General features: G+C 37.2%; 1 long non-coding RNA gene across 1 annotated transcript; it reads right to left on the bottom strand.

Annotated features, from left to right (window-relative positions):
• Window positions 1-1,045: 1,045 nt before the first annotated feature.
• On the bottom strand, window positions 1,046-3,272 carry LOC139941230 (uncharacterized). The gene is made up of 2 exons (XR_011786573.1): window positions 3,199-3,272; window positions 1,046-1,172 (listed from the first exon to the last, which is right to left on the bottom strand). It is a non-coding gene; the product is annotated as an uncharacterized lncRNA (long non-coding RNA).
• Between the last annotated feature and the right edge of the window lie 16,796 nt (window positions 3,273-20,068).

Here is a 20,068-nt window from a genome sequence, read left to right on the forward strand (position 1 = left end):
TTCACATTCAAATGCGATTACGTTCATCTGTAATGATATTCAGGTGGTTTACTTTTATATAATTTTTTGATATTAATTTAATATTCGGTTTTAGGGTTCAATCCAATGTCCGAGTGAAATTTAACATTTTGTTTATGTTTACACGAATACCGCTAAAAAAGGACGCTGGGCTATCAGCTTTACTAATTCGAAATAATATTTAGAGGTTATTCGGCCAAAGTGACACCAAAAATGCGCCACCAAGCCCCTTCTTATACAAACACAAACACACATTTATTTGCCAAAATATAGTTTAGGCGGGTTCTTAATCAATAAAAAAAGGTACTTCTCCCTCCCCCCCCCCCTTTCCCTCGAATACCAGTGGACAACTCCAGTGCTTAGCTATGTGCATTCACGTATATAAGAACTGTGATGCACATCTTTTCTCATAATGAATGCTAACACTATACACTGTTTAGTGAGTGATTGTCCGCTAGCTGCGTACTTTACAGGGAGCAGACAATACGTGATTTTCCTGTATGGGGTCTACACATGCCTGCAGCTCCACTGCCTCTTCTAAAGGAAAAAAAACATGAATATTTATAGCGTTTAACAAAGACAACGGTCTGAGTAGGGTGGAGCCACTAGTATCGGGCTTGTGATTGGACAATGGCAAGGTCTGTACGTGCAACGGTGCTTTGAACGTGTAAAACGAATGATCACTAATATACCTTGCAGTCATGGTAAATGGTGAATTCAACAATACGTCGTAAAATGTTATATTAGGGTCAGAGTTCAACTATGGCGTGTTCGGGTTAAGTTCAAATCATGAGAATCACGTCTGACAGTTCGTGACACTCACGTGACCAGAGTGTCGCATTTTGTATCAGTTAGATTAACGTGGTTGATGTGAAGGCACATACGAGAATCTTGATCAAGCCATCATGATATCGTAGAAGTCATCCAGCCTAAACGTGTCAATTGGTAATGGTTATCAAACTGCTTCAACGCCAACATGAACAGTTCACGGTTTCTGCTCTAATGCATCTTTTGTCCGTTATACTTGCCGTATTAACCAATACTTTGCGTAACATTGAATCAACATTTTGAATGATTCCTTTGCGAAGAAAGAATCCAGCAGTAACATTTTAGTGATGTGTTCTTTCTTCCTTTACGTCTCCCCATTCAAATACCTGAATGTTTTGAAAGAAAACAAACAATAAAGGTTTGAATTGAAAGGGTGTGAGTTGCTTATCCATCAATAAGTCAGATCGAATTACTGAGAAAGAGATCGATTCTTCAGGACATATGTAAACCTGTAGAGTTCAGCACACACGTTAATGTTGATCAAGTAGGTAAACTCAGTACACGACATGATTGAAAACACCATAGCTTTGGTTCATACATATGTATTCGAATCCTAGATTAGTTCATTAATATCAGCATTGCATACATTGCTATAAGAAGGTGCTTACTATACGTGGATGCTGCGATTGGGAAGTTTGTTTACATATACACTCATTTCCATGTATAAATAATGATATATGCATATTAATTGGATGGATGCAATGGTAGACATTAACAACATGGGTTCAAAGTAAGTAGTACTAGAGTAGTAGCCTGTGAAATACTTATACAGTCCGTTCCACTAATCAGTTTCCAATTAGGCAATGGTTTGTACACCAGTACACACCACAGCTGCAATTGTATCATAATTTATCACTGGTTTAATTTGTCAGTTGAATGCTTTTACATTTTAATCAACACGAAGGCCTGGCCCGATTCAGACACCCGCGTCTGACTTAAATTCACAGCACTTTAAAATACTGACATCACGTTTTGTTTGGTTTGTAAGATTGGGCGTGGGTATAATGGTATGAACATGATCCAGTTCGTTTTGGGGGAAAGTCGTATGAATTTATATTATCAGTTAAACCGCTCCGTATAGTTTGTGCGTTACGACATCGGTAACCATTAGATCGGGGAATGTTTAAGCTGATCATCATGATTAAAGAACACAATAATCGGATTTGAATGATTTGAAAGATTCAATCTGAAAGTGTATGCATATAGAGTTCTGTTGTTGAAGCTAAATTGAATTGATTTTATGTAGGCGTCTTGTCTAGTATGTTTTGGGTGATTGATTGCTATACGTGTACAACTGGGCAGCCTGAAGTGACATTTGGATGTTTGAGGTTGTACAACAAACTACACTGACATATACAATAATATTAATATGCTTAAACTAGAACTGGTTTAAACAATTTACATAAAGAACTCTACAATACAAAGAAACACAAATGTCAAACAAGCCATCTGAAAATAATATCGTCAAAATTACTAATGAAACCAGTAACAATGGCCATTTTTGTTAAGACATCTGAATTTTATTATATAGGTTGAGATACCTAAATCATTAACCTCGCTCTATCATATTAAAATATCATGGTTGATATTTGCAAATTCAGTCTGGTGTTGAATTTGCTAAACGCTTGAATAGTAATAATAGTACTGTGTATTTATTCAGCCACTTGATTAAATTTACTAGTCTGTTAAACATTAGAAAGAGCCAATGATATTAATATTAATAATTTGGTGATATGGCTAAATAAGTAGGATTTGAAACTTTGCATGGTGGAAATAAGATAAGAAGAGCTTGCGGTAACACCATGTAATAACAATTGTTATTACATGGTGTTACCGCAAACTCTTCTATATGGCTAAAGAAAAGGTTTTTTAAAAAGCAGGATATCTGTGTTTCATCAATTCAGATGAGAGCAAAAAGTAGTCGGTTTTCGTCATGGTTTTCGTGTAATCATTTCGAAGTCAACCAGCTGTTGACTTAAGTTATATTTTGACTTTAGTGCAAATTGTATGAATTTGGTAATATTGGCATGTGCGCATGTAAAGTGTATCCGTTTTTGTGAAACAAGAATACTAATTAGCATAATGCCTGAATCTAATATCGGTTTGCATTGTGTAGTGAGCTACCATGAATTCGTGCACCATAGTGGGTTCGCGTTACCCATTGTCAGTTGCTTATACAACATGTGCAGTAATTACTGCATGCTCAAATCGATTCCAGTTTTTAGTTCTCTACGGATTTTTGATAGCACTGAAAGCACTCATGAAATGCCCAAATACAAACTGATGAATACAGAAAACTACGTGATAGCTGTCAACGAAATGTAATTTAAGTGGAATTTATGAGCAACTTACCTATAGTTTGTTTGTGGTATATCGCAGAGTTACTGGCTACTGGTGTGTGTGTGTATTGGGTAAAGTGCTTAACCCATTACACAAAACGAGCATCGATTGGTGATGGTACATCTATTGTCAAGATGATGCCCAGAGTCTGGCCACGCTATCGTACACTCATTCATAATCCTAGCTTAAGATTAACCATAGTTTGACACTCAGGATTTATAGAGTGGGGGAACCGAACAGCCAATCATCTATTGATCAGAGTGAATGATTAAATACATGGCATACCTGTCTCTACTCATGTCTATACTAATGAAGGTCACATTGAAGTCAAATATTTAAATTATTGAATTCACATTAGTGTTGATTTTGAAGACACAGATTATCTCATTAGCTTTAATAATCGAATTATATTATTAGTTGAATAGAATGACTTCATCTATACTTTGTATTGGAAGTAATTTATTTCAATGTCGTCTTTATGTACTACTCGCGATGCGGGTAACTATTGAAGTAGTTATTCTGTTTGTTGATCAAAGTCAATTTTGGTGAGAAAGCATGTTGAAACTTGACAGTGATTTAAGCGCTGATGTCCATTCCGCCGGATGCAATACTTCATTTATCTTTTGTTATTGTCTAATGATAGGCCAAGGTAATGACTGAAGTTTTGTCCGTGTCAGTGACCACTACTGTAAGTGATCTGGAATGTAATATTTAATATAGTCAGCTTGTTCTTTTAACGCGTGAATATCTGATATGCCTCGCAGGCATTGCCACGTACTATGATTCCTTAACGTTTTACCACGACTGACTGTATGGACTCATTGAAGACGACCTAATCCTACATGAGAAGAATGAGAAACCTTTGTACATTGCGTTGCAAATCTTTGTTGTGAACGGAAAGGGATAACTGTGAAGTTGATACTTATACTGTTGTGTAATATAGTCAACATTATCAATCGATACGACGATGTATTGGTATTCAACATGGATGTTACATTAGTTCATGATTTGAGCCTTCATGAATGACTCTGCTCTGAACGAAACGTCAGGCCTTTAACTACTTGTTTGCATTTATGGCATGTGTCATTATGGTTGGATGCTTTTTGCAACAGCTAATTCTATTTTCTCATAAGTTCATGTAATTAACATAACCCTGTGCAAGTAGCATCGCTTCCAAGCTCGGTATTTCATAATGTCTAGAAAACTGCAGCAGTGTTGATGGACACCCATCGAGCGTTGATTTTATTAATAATTAGTTTGACCGTGACCGCACTGGGCAAATTGATCAATGTATTAATATCATATTGACGTATTTTTAATAAGAAAAAGACAAGCCATTAGTGACCCATAGTTCAGTCATGCTGTATTAATGTGGTATTATTGCATATCGAGTGTTTTCCTGTGGGGAAGACACAATGTAAATACAACTAAGGCTGTCCTAGTGGGATTTCATATAGATTTATGTATACAACTATAATGTTTGATACAATATACCAACATTATTAGGTCTTAAAGTGGTTTCTTTATCGTCAACATTCAATTCTTTATATTCAGATTTATCAGCTAGGAATATGCACCCCAAAAAACGAACAGTGTATTAGAGTTTAAACGTAAAGTGCAGTCGTTGATCGGTGGTCATTTAATCTGAGGACACTTCCCAGTTGATGTGACTACTTTATTCTATTGCAAACGATGTATGAACATAAGTTTACTCTTTACAGAAACTGCAGATGCTTCGGTATTATTCATGTACAGATAATTCAGAACTTTTTAGTGGTACAATAATACTTATGTCTGTAACTATATAATATGAAAGCACAAACAAAATAAAACATTTGTAATAAGTAGATGCAATGTTCCACATACCTCAATGTTTAGACAATTTCAATGTTATTTCAGCTGATCACTGAAGGCCTAACAACATTATTTTAATTATTTTGATAGGAACGCCCTATTCTGAATGAAAGGTTTACCAATAATAATTATTATTTATATTCTACTGTAGATTCACGGTCAGTTATTTCTGATCGTCATCCCGTTTTGGTATGTTGGTATATATCGATAGAGTAATTGATGAATTTCACCCAACCTGTTGGTGTCTTACCAAACCATTCGATTCTACAAAGAAAAGATGAAAAGACCACTCTGAGAAGAGAAGAGTACTAGTTGAAATGAAGCCGTAGAGGAGCAGATAATCCTAGTGCGCCTCAGTGATGATGTATTATAATCTAGTCTTCCTTTTCTACTATAGTGACTGTAAAGAAGTGCACCCTAACGACAAGTTGTTTTCCTGCCTTAAATAAAGGGATTTACAGACAGTAGAGTTGAACACCTTGCTCTCTTCATGCTTATGTTCTTAGCTGGTATTCACGACCTTGAAAGGTTGTGAGATGCCAGTCAAATACAGACGTTCTGCACACAACATGCAAATTTATTGCCGCTTCATGACGTAGCTTTTGGGTCATTATAGCAGAAAGACGTCATTATGATGCATTGACTCTATTGTTAGGACCAGAGTGGTAAAAACACATCCTTTGATGTTATTTATGTTTTAATGGAAGACTGCCTCCCGTACCCCTCCCATCCAATGATGAGGAGATGTAAAGCTATGCTTCAGATTACCAATCACTAACAGACTAGAGGGACCACTACAAGTCTTGATTAACCATGAATTCTCTCCTGGCTTATATAACCTTTTGTTAAGTTCCTTAAATGCATTGATGGAATGAGAAAGGGTAAATGGGTGTAGTTGATTATGTTTACCATCTAAACCATTGTAAGGAGCATCTGAAGGACATTATGTAGGCTTGTTGTTATAGGAGGAATTCTTCAATCGGTTCAGAAGACTACTCTCACTTGAAAACATCTTAGACAGTTGATGCCATCCTGGGGTCATTTGTTGTCAGCTATTATACTTGATTTAATATGATGTGATTTTTGTATAAGACTATTGGGAATTTTAATTAGTTACCCAGTTGTGGTGGTGTCCCAGTGCCCATATAAAGAGGCAGTAATGACGCCTTAATGGTGCCATGATAACCTCTAAGTTATCTAGTTCATTCCTACATTGGGGTTCAACTTAGGACACATATCTGATTAGTATTGCTAATGTGTTAGAATTCACTCCTCGTTATTCACCACGTGTTGGAAATAACTTACAGACTCAATAAAGTCAAGCCAGCAACTAGCAATAATAACAGCTGATGTCGTTTTTATATTACGACGATGATGGGTCTAATCTACTTACTTCATTTGCATAATTAGTGCTAATTGACATTGAAGTATGCTCAATTACACTAAGTAATGTAGTTTATGTGTTCTGGAATGTCTTGAAAATCGAATAAGCAATACACAGTTATGAGGTTTATTGTATGTATCGACAATATATTGACATCTGTATTCATTAGTTCCAATATTGAACCGGAATTCTATTCGGTTTTTTTTAATTGAGCAATAAGCGTTTATTACTTAATATAGGTAATTGTTCTTGAGATCATTTAGAGGAATCTTAGGAACAAACAACAATATTCGTTTTCGTTTTAAATCAAGTATCAAGTTTTGTTTGTCAATGAAGAACACTCTATCCATTTACTGTTGTACCTGTCTTAACAAACAGTAAGTCGTCTTTGCTCGTTTCTATTGAAGGCTAGTTAAAAACATTACAATTGTGTTTAAGTGGGTTGCGTTAATTACTGTAAGTGTGACCACTATTTGTTGTCTGCAAGAGGTTGTGATTGTAGACGATACTTAATCATCGAGTCATGATGCATGTGGTAACAGCTGTCATTCACGATACGTACTTACTCAATTACCTCAGACATTTATCGAAGCTTATACAGTCTGTCGCATCGTAGCTAATTAAAAACTAATTAATTCCTGATTTAGGTTTGCTATTGATATCTACGTATTGTGAGTAGATTCTTTGAAATAAACAATGGAAGCAACTGTGACAATAGACATTATAACTGTCTGTAAATTGAGGTGTATCATGGTATAAATACAACCGGAAACTTGGTCCATTTACTCTACTTAATGAACCTCCAGTCAGTGGATTATTTCTATTAGCTCAAGAGATTTCATCAAGGTTTCTCAATTTGGGTTGAAATCCATGTTGTCATTATTTTATAACTTATCCTGGACTTCTTACAAATATTTATGATTTTTGGACTGTTTGTTCTGCGTAGATTATCGCCGCTGTACTGAAAACTACAATTTTGTCAGAATTTGCAACGCGATTTTTTTAAATGTTTCATAATAGACTAAATTTAAAATATGGTATTATGGATGCGTTTCATTCTTCTAAGCATTTTAATGACGTCATAGTTTAAAACAGTGTCAGGTGAAATAATAGAGCTTTGTATATTGGAGCCTATAAAACGATGTCAGGTTAAAATAACACAGCACTGTATACTCGACCCTAACACTGAAATTTGCTTTTACTTCACAAAAATGCATTGTAATTTTTAATGCATTTACAAGGACTTTAGTCCACAAGGACGTGGCTTGCGATGTGGTTATTAAATTGCTGTTTGTTATAAGATTGCTCAAAACATTTTTCCATTTGTGCGTCAAGGTTTTCGTCTTTAAATTTGCGATTTATGTTTCATAAATCACTGTAAACCATTTTAACTGATATAAGACGTATGTCTGCACTGGGTATACAATATAGCTCTCCGATCGACATTGGGCATTATTTCACCTGTTTGAGGACTCATCTGTGTCATTCAGTGTCAAACAAGAAACAACAAAAATCTTCTTAAAGAAAGGAAGGTAAACCAACATCTCTTTCGATACACAAAATGGTATTACCGCAGACTAATACCTAACCATCCAAACCCAAACAACATCACATTCATTCAGAATAAGCGAGATAGGACCTATACCATACGAGAATGTTTGAAAAGGGTGATGATGAGGGGTTGTTTAGCAAGGAATCTGCTCAAACCATTATTTCACGAAGGCTTTCATCTAGGACTACTGTTTACTCTTTAAAGATAGTGGACACTATTGGTAATTGTCAAAGACCAGTCTTCCCACTTGGTGTATCTCAACATGCATAAAATATCAAACCTATGAAAATTTGCACTCAATTGGTCGTCGAAGTTACGAGATACTAATGCAAGAAAAAACACCCTCGTCACACGAAGTTGTGTGCTTTTGGATGGTTGATTTCGAGACCTCAAATTCTAAATCTGAGGTCCTGAAATCAAATTCGTGAAGAATTACTTCTCTCGAAAACTATACATAACGTCAGAGGAAACAATGTTTTATTTTATCAACCTCTCCCCATTACTCGTCACCAAGTAAGGTTTTGTGCTAATAATTATTTTGAGTAATTACCAATAGTGTCCACTGCCTTTAATTGTGTTCGTCTCTTCTTCTTTTTACTCTGTCGTATGTAACGTTACCACGGTGAAAGTCATAATGTTTTTGTGTTTCAAGTTATCATCATCAATGCCACACAGGTGCAATCAATTTATAAAATAAAGTTATTTGAATAACAAGGTTCTTAATAAATCAATCTAAACATATATTTTTTAGAGGGCGTAGTTACTTAAAGGTCAATGCCAAGGTTTGAATTTGTCTATGAGTTTTAATAGTTTTCAGTGATATTATTCTAGGCCACGTATTACGTATACGTTTTCTTAATTAACTCCACTAATAAATACACACCAATTAACCTTTGATTTGTATATCTGGGACCGTATGTTTCTCTCTCTATCAATATTTGTACCAGCTGTTGTACATGACTTATTCAAATTGAGAACTAAATGATATTTACGTGTAAAGAATGGTCACTGACGTGTATTTACACTTTACGTGCCATGGTACGTAAAGTGTGACGTATATTTACATTTTACGTGCCATGGTACGTCAAGTGTAAATATTATACGTCACTTTTATTTACACCCAAATACCATTTAGTTCTCAATTTGAATAAGTCAACCCGAAGTCAATGTGAATAATTCAGGATCATATTTATATGGAAATGATATGAGGTTCCTGCGTGGCCCATAAAGCGCATTTCCCTTTGAGGGTTACAAGCACTTATGTCACTCTTGTGACTCCAGCTATTTTCAGAGATGATACAATATCATAAATTATTATGAATAAAGTGGAGGAGGACGTCTATCTTTCATATGTGATCATGCTATTAAAATGAGATGTTTTACTTTACTGTAATACAAAATCAAATTGACTAGGCACATGAGTAGGTGTGACTTTAAATCTAATTGCTCCCAACTTGATTAATACAAGAGGTGTAGTGTAAGCCACCTGCTGAGTATACTGAAGGCAAAGCGATATTAAATGCCACAATGTGTAATCGTTATTTGACTCACTAAACCTATTCACTACACCTTATCTGAAATCATTCATTATTCTTAATTTGAAGACTTCTACTATGAAACTATCTAAACCGAATACAATTTACAGATAGTGTTTAAAATGACCTTACATCAATTCCTTCGAGTCATATACTTAGTCCACTGATCTCCCTATAGGGAACGTTTAGATGTTATAGTCTGATTTTAGTAGAGAGTATATAGATTGAGTTACTAGGATTAGAGGCCGGAGTCCGATGGTTAAACCAAGAGGCTGGCAAGGTCTCTAGGCGAAGCGTCAAACCCCACACTAATCCCATTGGTGCCTGCTAATGGCCAAGCAGCCATAAATGAATTAACTCCCTCAACAAAATGGTGTAGGTGTCATGTGACGTCACAAGAAGAACGGCAAAAAACAACTCTGTAAAGGAAAAATGAAATGTTGCTTTCATAGGAGAATAAAGAGATGTTTCTGTAAGAAGCTTTTACCTTGATAAAATGGACCTCTTTTTTATTATAAAGAAAGGAAATAGACGCAACCTTTTAAAATGAAGGAATAACTTGAAATAACACCTTAAAGGCAATGGACACTAAAATTAGGCCTACTCAATATCAACATAAAACCTTACCTGGTAAGTCGAGTTATGGGGAGCTGTTGGTAGTATAAAACATTGTGAAAAACGCCTCCCTCTGAAGTAACGTAGTAATTTTCCATTAAAATAATTTGAATTTGATTACGAGACCTTAGAATTAGATTTTCTGTCTGTTTTTCTTCCATTATTATCTCGCAACTTCTACGGCCAAACTTCGATGACCGGTTGAGCTCAAATTTTAACAGGTTTGTTATTTTATGCATATGTTGAGATACACCTAGTGAGAAGACTGGTCTTTGGCAATTACCAACAGCGCAAGTGTCTTTAAGGCCGCATTGTCTATTATTAACATGTCACCTTATATCGAAGTCAACCTCAAAGTATACGACTCGTAACAGCCGCTATAGCTTCGTGTCTTTTAAGACATACATTGTACTTACCCAATATTCTCTCACCCAGAAGCAGGAGATAAATGTCAAATGCAACATGTTTCAAGAAAGAAGTCTTTTACTCCATGAATAAGAAACCAAATGTAATATAGTCCTAAATTGAATCAAAGTAAGCATGTGTATCGTAGCCCATCGACTTGGTTCACTGACATCCATAATTGAGGTACACCAGAGGATGCTGAATCAACAATACACCACCCACTCACACTACAATATTCTACACAGCATCCGACCTACCCCCTTCAAAGTATCCATCCCAATACTGGAATACTCTGAATGCATAATAACTGCCAATCATCCTTATTTAGGAATACCACGCCCATACAGGAATATCCACTTCTGGTCAAACTGTAGCTTAGCAAAGCCCAACAGGGCACACTTTGCCTTTGATCATTTGTGTTGTTTGCCTTCTTGGTTCCTTGTCTTAGCTTGTCCACTCTCACTCATGCAACTTAAAGCCACACTGGAATGTACTCCCCCACAATATATTATATTTAAACGATTATAAAGCCTTCAAGACAGCGATTAAAGCTCACTTTATTTAGACATTTCCACTAGGTCATTGGTCAGGTCATAAAACTCTGATGCGATGCGGGTATCCGTTTTTATCGGAGTATAATATATCCAGATCCACATCAGGCACACTCTGCCTTTGAGCATGTGGCTTGTTCGCCTTCTTGGTTCTTGACCTTAGCTAAGCAAGGTCCAACAGTAGCACTATCGGCTTCGCATATGTGTTGTTCGCCTTCTTGGTTCCTGATCTAAGTGTGGCTTGTTCGCCTTCTTGGTTCCTGATCTAAGTGTGGCTTGTTCGTCTTCTTGGTTCTTGACCTTAGCTATAAGCAAGGTCCAACAGTAGCACTATCGGCTTCGCATATGTGTTGTTCGCCTTCTTGGTTCCTGAACTAAGTGTGGCTTGTTCGCCTTCTTGGTTCCTGATCTAAGTGTGGCTTGTTCGCCTTCTTGGTTCCTGATCTAAGTGTGTCTTGTTCGCCTTCTTGGTTCTTGACCTTAGCTATAAGCAAGGTCCAACAGTAGCACTATCGGCTTCCCATATGTGTTGTTCGCCTTCTTGGTTCCTGATCTAAGTGTGGCCTGTTCGCCTTCTTGGTTCCTGATCTAAGTGTGGCCTGTTCGCCTTCTTGGTTCCTGATCTAAGTGTGGTCTGTTCGCCTTCTTGGTTCCTGATCTAAGTTCCAACTAAGGTCCAACTAGGGCACTCTCTGCTGTTTATCAAGTAGTTGTTCGCCTTGCCTTCTTGGTTCTTGGCCTTAGCTTAGCAAGGTCCAACAGTAACACTATCAGCCCTTAAGCGTGTGTGTTGTTCGCATTCTTGGTTCTTGACCTAAGCAAGATTTAACAGTAACACTATCAGCCCTTAAGCATGTGTGTTGTCGCCTTCTTGGTTCTTGACCTTAGCTTAGCAAGGTCCAACTAGGGCACTCTCGGCATTTTTTCAAGTGTGTTGTTCGCCTTGCCTTCTATGTTCCTGATCTTAGCTAAGCAAGATTTAACAGTAACACTATCAGCCCTTATGCATGTGTGTTGTTCGCCTTCTTGGTTCTTGACCTTAGCTAAGCAAGGTCCAACTAGGGCACTCTCTGCATTTTATCAAGTGTGTAGTGTTCGCCTTGCCTTCTCGATTCCTGGTCTTAGCTAAGCAAGGTCCAACAGTAACACTATCAGCCCTTAACCATGTGTGTTGTTTGCCTTCTTGGTTCCTGATCCTAGCTAAAGCAAGGTCAGACTAGGGCACACTCTGTCTTTGAGCATGTTTGTTGTTTGCCTTCTTGGTTCCTGATCTAGCTAAAACAAGGTCAGACTAGGGCACACTCTGTCTTTGAGCATGTTTGTTGTTTGCCTTCTTGGTTCCTGATCTAGCTAAAGCAAGGTCAGACTAGGGCACACTCTGTCTTTGAGCATGTGTGTTGTTTGCCTTGGTGGAACCTGATCCTAGCTAAAGCAAGGTCAGACTAGGGCACACTCTGTCTTTGAGCATGTGTGTTGTTTGCCTTCTTGGTTCCTGATCTAGCTAAAGCAAGGTCAGAATAGGGCACACTCTGTCTTTGAGCATGTGTGTTGTTTGCCTTCTTGGTTCCTGATCTAGCTAAAGCAAGGTCAGAATAGGGCACACTCTGTCTTTGAGCATGTGTGTTGTTTGCCTTCTTGGTTCCTGATCCTAGCTAAAACAAGGTCAGACTAGGGCACACTCTGTCTTTGAGCATGTGTGTTGTTTGCCTTCTTGGTTCCTGATCTAGCTAAAGCAAGGTCAGAATAGGGCACACTCTGTCTTTGAGCATGTGTGTTGTTTGCCTTCTTGGTTCCTGATCCTAGCTAAAGCAAGGTCAGACTAGTGCACTCTCTGTCTTTGAGCATTTTGTGTTGTTTGCCTTGGTGGAACCTGATCCTAGCTTAAAAAGCCAGGCCCAACTAAAGGCCAATTATTTGAAATAATGTTTATTGGGAGACCTACTTCTTTTCTTGCTTTAAACAATCGCGGTTGTGTTCGGCGAAAGTTTGTCTTTAAATATTCCTACTTTCTCTGGTCGACGGTCACTCATGTGGATTTCATGTTGACTTTCATATATGGTAGTTGGCTAAGTTGTTTGAATCATGCATAACTTAGATGATGGCTTTTCCATGTGCCAAAGTGATCATGATAAAAAAGGGCATGTGGCGTGTCTGGATTTTCGTTTATCGGTTAATCGGATTTCCTTTTCATAATGTAGCCTAATTCGATAGAGATAAGAATTCACCCCGAGACGTCAACCATGTGCTATTTTTGTATTTGAAAAGTCATTAACAAATCCTTTTTTTCTAAGTATTTATACCAAAGATAATGCTGGACATGGAAACATTATTTAGTAATGTTTTGATAATGATTTACAAGCGTTTTATCGTTGATCATTATCTTCCTTGCAATTAGCTGATGGTGAAATGAACATCCATGACAGTCCTCTTATCTTAATAACCTATAAGATAAACTTTCAGATCCCGCACGACACAGATCTTTATCTTCTCTCAAAACTCTCCATATATAACTCATCAAATCTATAATTCAGAAATGTTGGTATTTTGAGTTTCTCTACTTCTTGCTGTAATGGCCGCAGTTAGGACGACCGTTGATGATAGATTCAAACCGATCTCTTGCGAGTGTGCCGGCCGGCCAACGGAGCGGCTTTCTAGGCTGGGATGAGGAACGATGGCTTGCATACAGACTGCTTAATTTGCGTGTTATTTCACCACAGCGCAATCTCATTTGCCGCCTGAGCTCCTCTGAAGGACTTGGAGTTTGTCGCCAACCAAGCGAGTCTGATTTGTACAGCACTATAGTCGGTCAGGATGACCCCAAAGTAGGGGATTTTTAGAGAGTCTCTTGAATTAATGTGGTGCCATTGATTGGCATTGCTAGTGAGACTGGAAATGAACTGTCGTCGTCAAATCAAACTAATAGCTATATTTCACAAAGGGCTTTTGTGTATCAGGTGGTAACTCAATGGCATTGACACTATCACGTTACCTCTCGTGATAACATAATAAATTACAATTACAGGAAGCTACTGATTGACTTGAGTAGGAATTCAAACTTGTAGTTGATTGTGTACTTTGATTATTCAGATAATACTGTCATTGTTCAATTGTTGATTTCTAAGATGATTTGGACTATTATTTCAGCTTGATTGATTGGGAGAATGTTTATTTATTTTCTAGTTTTAGTTGACGTTTTTACATTATCTCACTGCAATAAACGTTTGTTTCATTAATAATCTATATTTTAATTGTTGTACGCGACATAACGTATTTACTGTTTGACACTGTTGGAAATTGCGTTGACACCTGGCTACGACAGTAACATCTGACCAGCAAGCTATCTCTACCGTTAAGATTGGAATGCAGATTGGAGACAAAAATCGCTCCGTTACTGCCAATCCTATTATTGCTTACAGTCAAAATATATACATAAGGACTCCTGGAGTGGATGTGATAATAGAAGAGAATGCATTGAATACTACAGTCCAGGCCCCGGTGTAATCTAGTTGCAGCTTGATTTGGTTTTCATGTTTAGACCACCAGGCTTGAACATAATCATCATTGATTTAAACTGAGCTACTGAAATAACCTCGTTTTCAGGGGCTTGGCCCCCTCTGGCTTATGAGATTGATTTTATCTCTTGAGTCATGGGTAGCCAAGATGTCTTACCGGTGTCTTCGCTGCCACACAAGGTCAAGACCGATCGGAAAACGCACTTTCTTTGGTCGAAAAGAACAAAGATTTCCTTAAAGAATCAATTTTCTTTTCAGAAAAAATGGCGGACGTGGTTGCTTTATGTTTCATTAAAATTCCAACACAAGCTACCCCCCCCCCCCACATCACACTTTAGAGTTTTATCACACATTTTAGGAAAGATAGCCTGTGTTAAGATTAGTGATTATATTTTGTCTTATTGCTCTGAACAGTAAATGAGAAACCCAAATATAGGCTACAATAAATAAGAAGTTTGTTTTTATTAAAGACATTATCACGCAGTAGGAACTTCTTCAAATTTGATTATTTCTACAATCTTATAATACGGTTATCCAGGAGTGCTAAACTATGTGAACCACTTCACCTTCCGTTAAACATATTGAATCAAGAGATTTTGAGTTCAAACACCCTTAATGTCTTCGCGCACATTATCGACCATTTATTATTTTTAAATAGAAGCCCAGAGGAATATGTAAAGCAAACAAACAATGAAGTAGCGGATATCCTGTCCCATCAGGGCTTTCTAAAATAAGCAGGCATCAACCTGTTTACTTTATTAAAGGGATATGAATCCTAATAGGAATACTAATTTGAATTTCATGTGGAATTATGAACTGCCCAGAGTGATTAGACTTGACTTTGTCAATTTGAATAATTAGTGGTCATCAGCAACTTTAAGCTGTATAAAACCAGATAACTTTATTATAATTTTGGGTTTAAACTCTTCTGGGTTCTTAATTAGCATGGACTTAATCATCGTCTCTGCTCAGCTCTAATTCTTCTGTTTGCTTGAATCAGAACCGCAACAAAATATCAAATAAATGAAACAATGTGTAAGATGAAACGCACTGCACCTCTTTAGTCAATGGGGATGTTTTCTTTTGTGAATAAAGTACCAATGCTGAAGACTCAGACAATTTAATGATGATGAAGGTAATTATCCATAAACAGCATTTCAAATTATACTTGTTGCATCTTCTTAACGGTTGAACAGTAAAAAGGGAACTTAATTTATGGTTTTTCTTTCGTCAGATAATTATTGTGAAACTAACTCATTTCTTTAAAAAAAAAAATTTACACGACAATCATCATTAAACTTATGTAAACAAGGGTGTATAAACAATTAGTTCAGATTTTCTTTGGTGAATAAATTACATCAAAGTATTGCAGTTGAGTATTTTATATGGTACGATTGTACCGTCGGGCATTTCTGACGATGATTATTTATTGATTATGTCTTTTCTTTGAAATCACAACTGAACTCCTTAGAATAATTCTCCTCCTCCCATCCTCTCCGTGTACACCGAAATGCCTCTTGCCTGCAGAGTTGAATTCTTCAAGAGACTTTTGGAAGCTCCTTGGGATTTAATGCGCTTTCAGTATAAAGTCTATGATACTGGCCAGTGTATAGACGAGCTCTATCTCTGATAAGCCATCGACCCCGGGTAATATGTCTCTCCATAAAGGCAAGAATAACACTAGAAATTAATAATTAAATAGATGTCCATAAGTGTCATAAACTACACGCAGTGCACGTAGTACCCTGGTGTCAAGTCATCAGCTGGACGTATGTTGGCGGCTTTTGTATTTGATCTTGATTTGCAGATCCATGATTGGAGAACATTATTGAATGATATAGGGCTACAAGCCACACCCCCTTTTAGTAGAAGGAGCAATTAGTCAAGGTGTGAACAAATTAGTGATTTGTATTTACTAGAGGGGGTGGCTTTGAAAATGAATATCTTAACTCCTTTATTCTTGGCAATGGTAGGAATTTGTCGATGTTACAAGTTAAACATGTCTTTCCCGAGCAAAGAATGTTGATGATTATAATGTCGTAGAGAGTGGAACGATTTGAATGATAACATTTTATAAATCATAAACCATTGAACCGATGTTCTTATGTGAACCTTCCTTTAGCAGAGTAATTATTTCTCCCATGAATGTTTGAGATGGTTAGGATCATTAAGGAAATAGACATTATTTAGTAATGCATTGGTCGCTATGTATTTTCATGACACGGTACTATCTGATAGAAACGACGACATGTCAGGTTTAAGGCTAACACATATCTCTGATATGAATATAATGCGCTACGGAGGGTGAGGTTATTGTCCGTACAATAAGAAACAGATAGTGTGAATCGTGGGTAAAGGGAGTCGTGCCCGTGTGGTCGGGTTTATTGCTGACACTACCTACAGGAATAACCCCAGGGATTCCGACATGCCGATGGCCTTTCCATTACACCGTAGGCCGTGTGGTTAAATCATTGCAATCTATATATCTAAACTCTCCTGGCCAACTCTTAATATCACACATTGTAAATGTAGTCTGAGATGTTCTGATATGAACTCAATGTTCAACATGTTGAATTAATCACACACCTCACGTTTCATTCCAACTTTGTTGATTTGGTTTATTTTTCACAAAGAAACTAATGTCTGTAGAATTGTCTACGGGATGGTGGTTTAATGAATGTCTGTTGATGTACCGTAAACAAAACTTACTGTCACCTCGTTAGACCCACCTTGTTTCCCACGTAAACAACAGTATCATACAAACAATACTCGATGGCAATAGGGCTGGGAGCGAGGTTGTTATTACCATAGATTACTGGTATCGTATGATAACGAAAAACGAATTTTCTGACGTAATATTATCTGAGATTATGTGTATTTTGAAGTAAGCAAAGCTCTGGGCTCATAATTGTTTGGGTGGTGCCAAGTCTCCTTTAATATGACACTAGTGTTGTCGTAGTTAAGATATACTGTACTTGGTTGCAAACAAGCTCCTAAATTAATTACTAGAGTGTGACAGGTTGTCCTAATTACTTATTTGAGTGAGATGTTGGGGACTTGACCTCGTCAGAAGGTGATCTAGGAGAAAAGAACGCCTTCATATTAACCTAAAATATATGTCGAGCGCCATTTGTTTTCCGATAAAAAAATCGAACTTTACCTTCAAAGCTTTTCAATAACTGTGTAATTAGTTTAGAACATTTAAGGGTTTGCAATGTAGGATTTACAGAAGGGTTGTTGAGGTTCGAGTGGGTGATAGTCGTGTTGTATCTTTAGGAACATATAGCGTGGAAAATAATCATATATCAACCTATTTTGGATGTTATTTCCTTGAGGGGATTCCGCCAGGAGTAGGTCCGGATGGGTTTGTGTTGAAGTCGCTGTGTTGTCAACAGATTTGTGGCAAGCTCCACTCAAACAAATTAGGCCTAAGCTTATTTTTTTAGAAATCACATGTAATCACCAGTTTCCGTTTTACAATAATTATAGTGGATTTATTTTTTTATTTTTATCATTTTCCTTCTTCTTTCAAGATGTACACATACAATGACAAGGGTAGGCCTACATGGCCTACGCTATTTGTATTCTATTATATATTTTTTTTTGCGGATGGAGAAACACGAATTTCAGAGAGTCGGGAATTAGCAACTTTTTCAATATCTGGAGTTTGTTTGTTTTCCTGGAGTTTGTTTCCAAATAAACAAAACACAAACCCTTGGACTGGACTTATCTTAATATTCCTCGTCGATATTAATTGTATATTCCTGCCCCTCCTTAGCTCCATCCAATATAATCCTTCATTTCTAATGTTGATCTCTACCCCCCCCCCCCCCCCCCCCTTTCAATGAAAAGACCAATACTGTTCAACTTCATGGTCGAGTACCTTGTCTGGCAAAAATTACAGCACAAACAAAATCAATAATGAGAAATTGAAGGCTGATGAGTGAACAATGGAGAATAGAAAGGATAAAGGATCTACTTGGATTGGAAATTGGAACATAGCCAAGGCTAGATCGGCAGATAATGGAAGATTTTACAACACTTTGGTTTGTTTGTTTGTTTGTTTTAGTATCCCATGTTTTAGTTGGTTTTACTGATATTTCTATGACTTCATGTACTCTTGGTACCATTATAACCTCTTTGGACCATACTCGACAGTGGCAATTATAGAAGTGGACCTCGTTATTGGGGGTTGCCTTTATACACACTGTGTATGGTTTAATTGGCAGCCTGGTTATTAGACGTGTCCTCATTTTTAAGGTTGTGCTATAGTTACGGAAACGGTGGCCTCAGTTCGGCTACAATGGTTGGATTTTGGGAATATAACTATTGTTTCATATATAAACTTTATTTTTACTCATATACACCTGTTATGTACACTAAGTTAACAAATCACAGGCATAATTACTCGGGTGGGATTCGAACCCACGACCTTTGCAATTCTAGATCAGTGTGTCATACCAACTGTTCTATGAGTATAGTTGCTCCTGTATGATCCAGTTTCCCCATGCACCACCGCACTTCGTCGACCTGTGCGGTTTTATGATTAACAGCTTGATCCACACACGTACTCCTTTTCACACATTCTAATTAAACAGCAGCGACTAATTAATTGTTCATTTAGGCTTTTTGATGCACATAATTGCGTGTTGGTTTTTTTCTCTTGGATGTATGGACTGACAACGTGTTGTAAACTGCATGTACATACAAACAGAGAGCCTCAAATTTGTCTGTTCTTCAAAGTTAAATTAAACGCATGCATTAGCTTTAAAGCTATTATACACTTTCGGTACAGAAAAAAGTTCACAGAACTTACAAATAACTTACAGGGTTTACAGAAGGTAATGGTGAAAGACTTCTCTTGAAATATTATTTCATGAAATGCATTATTTTTCGAGAAAACATTAAAACAATTATCAATTCTCGTTGTCGAGAATTACGGATTTATTTTTAAACACATGTCATGACACGGCGAAACGTGCGGAAACAAGGGTCGGTTTTTCCCCGTTATTTTCTCCTGACTCCGATGACCGATTGAGCTTTAAATTTTCACAGGTTTGTTATTTTTCAGTTGTGATACACGAAGTGTGGGCCTTTGGACAATACTGATTACCGAAAGTGTCAAATGGCTTTAAGATTCACATAAACGAATAATGTAAAAGAATGCGCATGGAGTTCAGACTGTCGAACAAGTATTTAATGTTGGAGTGGCGTAGACGTGGGTGGGGCCATGGAGCTATAAAATGGAATGAGCTCCCCGCGGGTCTGAGAGAGGCGATCTCGTTGCCTGTATTCAAAAGCCTCCTCAAGACATTTCTTTTTCCCCACCCATCCTAGTTTGTTTGTTTTTCTTTTGTTTTGTTGTCATAGTCTCATGTAAAGCGCTCTGTTCTCCGTAGAGCGCTATATAAATGTTTCATATTATTATTATTATTATTAAAATGGTGGAGCTGTGGGGACCCTAGCTCCCATGT

Source organism: Asterias amurensis, chromosome 8, assembly GCF_032118995.1.
Source record: "Asterias amurensis chromosome 8, ASM3211899v1".
Classification (NCBI taxonomy): domain Eukaryota; kingdom Metazoa; phylum Echinodermata; class Asteroidea; order Forcipulatida; family Asteriidae; genus Asterias; species Asterias amurensis.